Here is an 8,935-nt window from a genome sequence, read left to right on the forward strand (position 1 = left end):
AAAAGTTATGACCAACCTAGACAGCATATTCAAAAGCAGAGACATTACTTTGCCAACAAAGGTCCATCTAGTCAAGGGTATGTGTTTTCCAGTGGTCATGTATGGATGTGAGAGTTGGACTGTGAAGAAAGCTGAGTGCCAAAGAATTGATGCTTTTGAACTGTGGTGTTGGAGAAGACTCTTGAGAGTCCCTTGGACTGCAAAGAGATCCAACCAGTCCATTCTAAAGGAGATCAGCCCTGGGATTTCTTTGGAAGGAATGATGCTAAAGCTGAAACTTCAGTACTTTGGCCACCTCATGCAAAGAGATGACTCATTGGAGAAGACTCTGATGCTGGGAGGGATTGGGGGCAGGAGAAGGGGATGACAGAGGATGAGATGACTGGATGGCATCACTGACTCGATGGACGTGAGTCTGAGTGAACTCTGGGAGTTGGTGATGGACAGGGAGGCCTGGCGTGCTGCAATTCATGGGGTTGCAAAGAGTCAGACCCTACTGAGCGATTGAACTGAACTGAACTGATGTGGTCATTGATTACAATAGAAGAAAATTGTCTGAGATACCTCTGTGTGTGTGTGTGTGTTAGTCATTCAGTCCTGTCCTACTCTTTGTCACCCCATGAGCTGCTACCCACAGGCTCCTCTGTCCATGGGATTCTCCAGGCAAGAATATTGGAGTAGATTGCATTCCCTTCTCCAAGGGATCTTCCTGACCCAGAGATTGAACCCAGGTCTCCTACATTGTAGCAGGATTCTTTACCATCTGAGACATCAGGGAAGCTTTTTGAACTTCCTTATCTTCCTGATTAAATCCCCACGGCTTTCCTGAGAGGCAATTCAGACTATCCATCTCACTTTTCTGAAAGAAAATACTAAGTTACTAGACAGTACTTCTTTGCCCTCAATCACACAATTTGGATAAAAGACTATGCGGATTTTAGTGTAGAAGTTGTAAAAAGGTGTCTAACTTCAAAGCACTAAAAAGGGAATTTTTTAAAAAGTAATAGGAGGGGAAAGTCATCAGCCTAGCTAAGAACCTTGTTTATCTAAGACCAACTTAAGGTGCCTTTCAGTTCAGTTCATTTGCTCAGTCGTGTCCAACTCTTTGCAACCCCATGAATCACAGCATACCAGGCCTCCCTGTCCATCACCAGCTTCTGGAGTTCACTCAGACTCATGTCCATCGAGTCGGTGATGTCATCCAGCCATCTCACTCTCTGTCTTCCCCTTCTCCTGTTGCCCTCAATCCCTCCCAGCATCAGAGTCTTTTCCAATGAGTCAACTCTTTGCATGAGGTGGCCAAAGTACTGGAGTTTCAGCTTCAGCATCAGTCTTTCCAATGAACACCCAGGATTGATCTTTAGAATGGACCGGTTGCATCTCCTTGCAGTCCAAGGGACTCTCAAGAGTCTTCTCCAACACCACAGTTCAAAAGCATCAATTCTTTGGCGCTCAGCTTTCTTCACAGTCCAACTCTCACATCCATACATGACCACTGGAGAAACCATAGCCCTGACTGGATGGACCTTTGTTGGCAAAGTAGTATCTCTGCTTTTCAATATGCTATCTAAAGTTTTATTAATCAACTTTAGAAAACTAAACTTTATCATAAACTGATGAAGATAAAGTTAATATCCTAGAGTTTTTTTTTTTCCCAAATCTTTAATTTTAGGATGAACAAAGTCAAGTAAATCCCAGAGTTTCTATTACTTGTTATGGGAGAAGAGTCAGAAGTAAAACTTGGGTCTCAACTCCCAAGATTGCTTTCTGTCTTTGCCTCATATTTATTTATGAAAATTCTACTGTAGGTGATTTGGGGAGCAGTTTGCCCTACCTAAGTGCTTTTTCAAATCCACAGCCTAATTAACTTAGATCCCATTTTCATTTTAAAAATGGTAAGTATCCATTGCAGCCCTTATGGAATTGGTGGGTACACAGAAATAATCCATGGAATATTACCTATTTCTGGACACTAAATTAGGTTTGACAAAGGGTCCCAAAGCAGGAGCAGATGGTGATAATGGCGAAGCAGAATCATTCTTGCACTTTTGTTGACATGGATTATTCATGACAGATGACCTCATCCTCAATGACGTGCAATGCCTCCTCATTATGAAAGTTTTCCAACTCAGGATTTAAAAAAGTGTCCTCATTCCAGTTTCCTGAATGGTTGTTGAGGTTGGCAGGAGAGACAGTTAAGTCAGAAAAGGTTCATGTACACAGGTCAATAACACCAGATGCAACAGCAAGAAGGCCACTGACAGCCACTCTGGGCCGTCTGATATTCCCAGCTGAGAGACGAATATTCTAAAAGAGCAAAATACTGACCAGCCTTCCCTGAGCTGTTGTTCTGTGTTAGGCTTCTGTCTCCACACACAGGAGTTAGATATCCAAGCTCATCTTGTGTTCTCGTCACCTTGTGCTTAGATCACACAGAGCCTCTGTGAGCTTCTTCCAAGTCAACTGTCATATTCCTCCAGTGAGAAAATAGAAAGTAAAGGGACTGGAGCAGGGCGGGGAAAGACTTGGGAGTGTGGGGTTACCAGATGCAAACTCATATATAGGATGGAGAATCAACAAGGTCTTTCTGTATAGCACAAGGAACTACCTTCAACATCCTGTGATAAGTTATAATGGAAAAGAATGTATATATGCATATATGTGTAACTGAATCACTTTGCTGTACAGCAGAAATTAACATAACATGTAAATCAAGACACTTTAAAAAAAATTTTTAAAGAAAGTAAAGGGAGTGTGATTATTTTTGCTGGTTAACAAAATTTGTTGTTTAAAAGGATCAGAATTTCAACTTGCAAATGCAGTTCCCTTTGTTGAGGCTAATGTCCGTTTGATTAGATATGCTGAACTTCCCAATATGTCTTTCCAGTTTTGTTGCAGTTATTGTTTCAAACAACCACTTAATCTAAGAACCTCAAGTCTCATTTCTAGGAAGTTAGAGTGCCTCTTTTCATGGAGATATTTAGCATCAAAGATACAAAGTAACAGTTCAATAACCTCATGTGGTCTATTCCTTAGCCTTAAAATCATTACACTCTTTCAGGACTACTCAAGATATATTTATTCTCACTTATGATATATACGAGAGGAGCTACCCCATGTCCGAGGTCAGGGGCGGCAGCCGGGAGGAGCAACCCCACTTCCAAGCAGCGGTGGCTGCACGGGTACAGGAGGGCATAGAGGAACTATTCCACGTTCAAGGTCAGGAGGGGCGGTGGTGAGGAGATACCCCTCATCCAAGGTAAGGACGCTTTGCTGGAGCAGGTAAGAGAAACCCAAGAAAGATGGTAGGGGTTGCAAGAGGGCAACAGAGGGCAGACACACTGAAACCATAGTCGCAGAAAACTAGTCAATCTAATCACACTAGACTACAGCCTTGTCTAACTCAATGAAACAAAGCCATGCCCTCTGGGGCAACCCAAGATGGGCGGATCATGGTGGAGAGGTCTGACAGAATGTGGTCCACTGGAGAAGGGAATGGCAAACCACTTCAATATTCTTGCCTTGAGAACCCCATGAACAGTATGAAAAGGTAAAATGATAGGATACTGAAAGAGGAACTCCCCAGGTCAGTAGGTGTCCAATATGCTACTGGAGATCAGTGGAGAAATAACTCCAGAAAGAATGAAGGGAAGGGGCCAAAGCAAAAACAATACCAAGTTGTGGACGTGGCTGGTGATAGAAGCAAGGTCCGATGCTATAAAGACCAATATTGCATAGGAACCTGGAATGTTAGGTCCATGAATCAGGGCAAATTGGAAATGGTCAACCAGGAGATGGCAAGAGTGAACATCGACATTCTAGGAATCAGCAAACTAAAATGGACTGGAATGGGTGAATTTAACTCAGATGACCATTATATCTACTACTGCGGTCAGGAATCCCTTAGAAGAAATGGAGTAGCCATCATGGTCAACAAATGAGTCTGAAATGCAGTACTTGAACTCAGTCTCAAAAATGACAGAATGATCTCTGTTCATTTCCAAGGCAAACCATTCAGTATCACGGTAATCCAAATTTATGCTCCAATCAGCAACACTGAAGAAGCTGAAGTTGAACAGTTCTATGAAGACCTACAAGACCTTTTAGACCTAACACCCAAAAAAGATGTCCTTTTCATTACAGGGGACTAGAATGCAAAAGTAGGAAATCAAGAAACACCTGGGGTAACAGGCAAATTTGGCCTTGGAATACGGAATGAAGCAGGGCAAAGATAGTTTTGCCAAGAGAATGCACTGGTCATAGCAAAAACACTCTTCCAACAACAAGAGAAGACTCTACACATGGACATCACCAGATGGTCAACACCAAAGTCAGATTGATTATATTCTTTGCAGCCAAAGATGGAGAACCTCTATACAGTAACAAAAACAAGAGCAGGAGCTGACTGTGGCTCAGATCATGAACTCCTTACTGCCAAATTCAGACTTAAATTGAAGAAAGTAGGGAAAACCACTAGACCATTCAGGTATGACCTAAATCAAATCCCTTACAATGATACAGTGGAAGTGAGAAATAGATTTAGAGCCTAGATCTGATAGACAGAGTGCCTGATGAACTATGGAATGAGGTTTGTGACACTGTACAGGAGACAGGGATCAAGATCATCCCCATGCAAAAGAAATGCAAAAAAGCAAGATGGCTGTCTTTGGAGGCCTTACAAATAGCTATGAAAAGTAGAGAGGTGAAAAGCCAAGGAGAAAAGGAAAGATATAATCATCTGAATGCAGAGTTCCAAAGAATAGCAAGGAGAGATAAGAAAGCCTTCCTCAGCAATCAATGCAAAGAAATAGAGGAAAACAACACAATGGGAAAGACTAGAGACCACTTCAAGAAAATTAGAGATACCAAGGGAACATTTCATGCAAAGATGGGCTAGATAAAGGACAGAAATAGTACGGACCTAACAGAAACAAAATATATTAAGAAGAGGTGGCAAGAATACACAGAAGAACTGTACAAAAAAAGATCTTCCAAGAAAATCACGATGGTGTGATCACTCACCTAGAGCCAGACATCATGGAATGTGAAGTCAAGTGGGCCTTAGGAAGCATCATTACGAACAAAGTTAGTGGAAGTGATGGAATTCCAGTAGAGCTATTTCAAATCCTGAAAGATGATGCTGTGAAAGTGCTGCACTCAATATGCCAGCAAATTTGGAAAACTCAGCAGTGGCCACGGGACTGGAAAAGGTCACTTTTCATTCCAATTCCAAAGAAAGGCAATGCCAAAGAATGCTCAAACTACCACACAATTGCACTCATCTCACACGCTAGTAAAGTAATGCTTAAAATTCTCCAAGCCAGGCTTCAGCAGTACGTGAAACGTGAACTTGCAGATGTTCAAGCTGGTTTTCAAAAAGACAGAGGAACCATAGGTCAAATTGCCAATATCTGCTGGATCATTAAAAAAGCAACAGAGTTCCGGAAAAAAACATCTATTTCTGCTTTATTGACTATGCCAAAGCCTTTGACTGTGTACATCACAATAAACTGTGGAAAATTCTGAGAGAGATGGGAATACCAGACCACCAGACCTGTCTCTTGAGAAACCAATACGCAGGTCAGGAAGCAACAGTTAGAATTGGACATGGAACAACAGACTGGTTCCAAATAGGAAAAGGAGTACATCAAGGCTGTATATTGTCACCCTGCTTATTTAACTTATATGCAGAGGACATCATGAGAAATGCTGGGCTGGAAGAAGCACAAGCTGGGATCAAGATTGCTGGGAGAAATATCAATAACCTCAGATATGCAGATCACACCTCCCTTATGGCAGAAAGTGAAGAGGAACTAAAAAGCCTCTTGATGAAAGTGAAAGAGGAGAGTGAAAAAGTTGGCTTAAAGCTCAACATTCAGAAAACGAAGATCATGGCATCTGGTCCCATTACTTCATGGGAAATAGATGGAGAAAGATTGTAAACATTGTCAGACTTTATTTTTGGGGGCCCCAAAATCACTGCAGATGGTGACTGCAGCCATGAAATTAAAAGACGGTTACTCCTTGAAAGGAAAGTTATGACCAACCTAGATGGCATATTCAAAAGCAGAGACATTACTTTGCCAACAAAGGTCCATCTAGTCAAGGCTATGGTTTTTCCTGTGGTCATGTATGGATGTGAGAGTTGGACTGTGAAGAAAGCTTAGTGCCGAAGAATTAATGCTTTTGAACTGTGGTGTTGGAGAAGACTCTTGAGAGTCCCTTGGACTGCAAGGAGATCCAACCAGTCCATTTTGAAGATCAGCCCTGGGATTTCTTTGGAAGGAATGATGCTAAAGCTGAAGCTCCAGTACTTTGGCCACCTCATGCGAAGAGTTGACTCACTGGAAAAGACTCTGATGCTGGGAGGGATTGGGGGCAGGAGGAGAAAGAGACGACAGAGGATGAGATGCCTGGATGACATCACTGACTCGATGGACGTGAGTTTGAGTGAACTCCGGGGGTTGGTGATGGACAGGGAGGCCTGGCGTGCTGCGATTCATGGGGTGGCAAAGAGTCGGACACAACTGAGCGACTGAACTGAACTGAACTGACGATATTGATACAGATATAGATTTTTCAACATTTTGTATTCTAGAATGAACAACTTTCATTATGGCACAATTGTCAGATTTTTTCTTTTCTTTACCAGTAATTCTTTGTGATGTCATTATGAGATTTAATATTAAAGTTATGTTGTTGTTCACTCCATTGAGTTGGACTGAACAGCAGCAACAACAAAAGACGGTCAGATCTGAGGCTTCTACTGGGGATTAAAGACATATGTCTTCCAGGACAGATGACATAAATGAAGGCCACGGTGCTTCGACTTCCCTGTTACAAATAATGATGCCCTGCTTAAAGAAGGCAATGGCATCCCACTCCAGTACTCTTGCCTGGAAAATCCCATGGGTGGAGGAGCCTGGTAGGCTGCAGACTATGGCGTCGCACAGAGTCGGACACGACTGAAGCAACTTAGCAGCAGCAGCAGCTTAAAGAATATTGTAGGAGAATACTCCATTTAATTGTGATGCCAGGAACATGAGGCTGAAAAAAGAAAATTTAGAGTTTCTCATAAGCTAACAGGAAGAATACTCCTTTAGTAAAGTTTGTAAACAAAGTCTGTAAAACTTAAGCAGAGTTTCACATTCCACACTCTGGCAGAGAATATATAGATAAGGCAAAAAATCATGGTAGCTTCTTAAAGAAGATTTTTTTTTTTTTTCTAGTTGAGTCTTAGCTCACAATTTGTAGGCTACAGACATCTGGTAGAAGTTCACTGATAGTCTCAGTTGAAAACAATAATTTTCTCCTTGTTTTTGTTTTTCTTTTTCCATTTCCCTATCTTGGTGGCTGGCAATTGTAATGAGGGAACATTGCTTTTGCTCATTAAAAGTTATTGCTCCAGGCAAATTTTCTAAACTTAAAGTATAGAGAAATTTTCGTAATATTCCTTGATGTGCAATTATCCTTTTTGTTATTTAGAAAATGGGACACATAAGACACTGTGGGTGGGAAGCATGGGGATACTTTTCAACTTTGGAGATTCAAGGAACTATAATTACTAGAGTGAAAAATGGTTAAACTCAGTTACAACTAAAGGCAAACAGAGTCTAATGAGGTACCTAAATGGCTTAAATAAAATGAATAGAAGATTAAATTAGAGAGCAGAGTATTTTGGAATTTAGGAGGATTTTTTTAGGATTTTAAATTGTAAAGGATAGGAATATTTCTTTGAAAAATTAATAATAGGAGACATTTCCTTTGGTGGTGTTTTCTCATTATAAATTTTAGGTTCATTCTGTAACTAGAGGACAGTGGACTTGCAATGGATGAGCTATGGGGAGAGAGACATACTTACCCTTCTCCATATGCTTTCGACCTTCCTCCCATGTTTCCAATTCTTCCCCCAACCTTTCTTCCCTCTTCCCGCCTTCTTTTCTGCTCCCTCTCAGGAAAGGAGGATTTGCTAATCAGCTTGTTCAGAACCAAGTGCCGGGAGCCAGCACGGGAGATCCCACCCATGGCAAAGGTCATAAGGAAGAGCCCTGACAGGCAAAGGTAGGTCAGGATTCGAGGGACTCCTCGACCCCACCCATGACAAGGTCATGCAGGCGAGGCGGATCAGGACTCAAGAGGTCCCCTAGATCTGCTCGAGCATCTACCCCCGAAACCAAAATCTGTCTGTTATACTACACTCTTCTGACATTAACAGGGGCTATTCCACCTTTCTCTGGAAAATTAACTTAGAGCTCCAGTTAATAGTCTCCTGCATATAAAAGGTGTGTCTCAGGTCAAACCTCTCTGCTGGCAGACTAGCTTGTGTGACAGGATTATCCACACTCCTGCTACTATGCGCATGATTGTTTACAACCTCTCAACCATAAACAGCACAGAGAGTTTGGAGTATTTTGAAAGTCTTAGTTAGCATAGGGCTTTTCTAAAGATAAAAATAATGTTGGTGAAGGGTTTCATTGCTGAGTTAATGATTGCCACCAGGCCTCCTTATCCTCAGGCACCTGGGAGTGTATTAATCAATGTAATTGGAATGTAGAAAAAGAAGTATAATAGTTTTGATGTTAGCAATACTAGACTTTTGAGTTAATGAATTTTCTCTTTATTATAAATCACTGTTCTCTTTCTTTGCTATAAATCATTGTATCCTTGCTATGTAAGAATGTAACTTTATCATTATCTTAAGACTAAGTAGATCTTTAAGGGAAAACAAGTTTTCTGATTGACTGCTGCTGCTGCTAAGTCGCTTCAGTTGTGTCTGACTCTGTGCGGCCCCATAGACGGCAGCCCACCAGGCTCCCCTGTCCCTGGGATTCTCCAGGCAAGAACACTGGAGTGGGTTGCCATTGCCTTCTCCAACCTTTATCAATAGAAAGAAAGATGGGGCCATAAAATGTTAATCGGTCTCCAGACCAGAAGA

General features: G+C 41.7%; 1 long non-coding RNA gene across 1 annotated transcript; it reads right to left on the reverse strand.

The window, feature by feature from the left end:
* Positions 1–6,571: 6,571 nt before the first annotated feature.
* On the reverse strand, positions 6,572–8,461 carry LOC121818967 (uncharacterized). The gene is made up of 2 exons (XR_006059030.2): positions 7,862–8,461; positions 6,572–7,047 (listed from the first exon to the last, which is right to left on the reverse strand). It is a non-coding gene; the product is annotated as an uncharacterized LOC121818967 (long non-coding RNA).
* Between the last annotated feature and the right edge of the window lie 474 nt (positions 8,462–8,935).

Source organism: Ovis aries, chromosome 3 (genome assembly GCF_016772045.2).
Source record: "Ovis aries strain OAR_USU_Benz2616 breed Rambouillet chromosome 3, ARS-UI_Ramb_v3.0, whole genome shotgun sequence".
Taxonomy (NCBI): domain Eukaryota; kingdom Metazoa; phylum Chordata; class Mammalia; order Artiodactyla; family Bovidae; genus Ovis; species Ovis aries.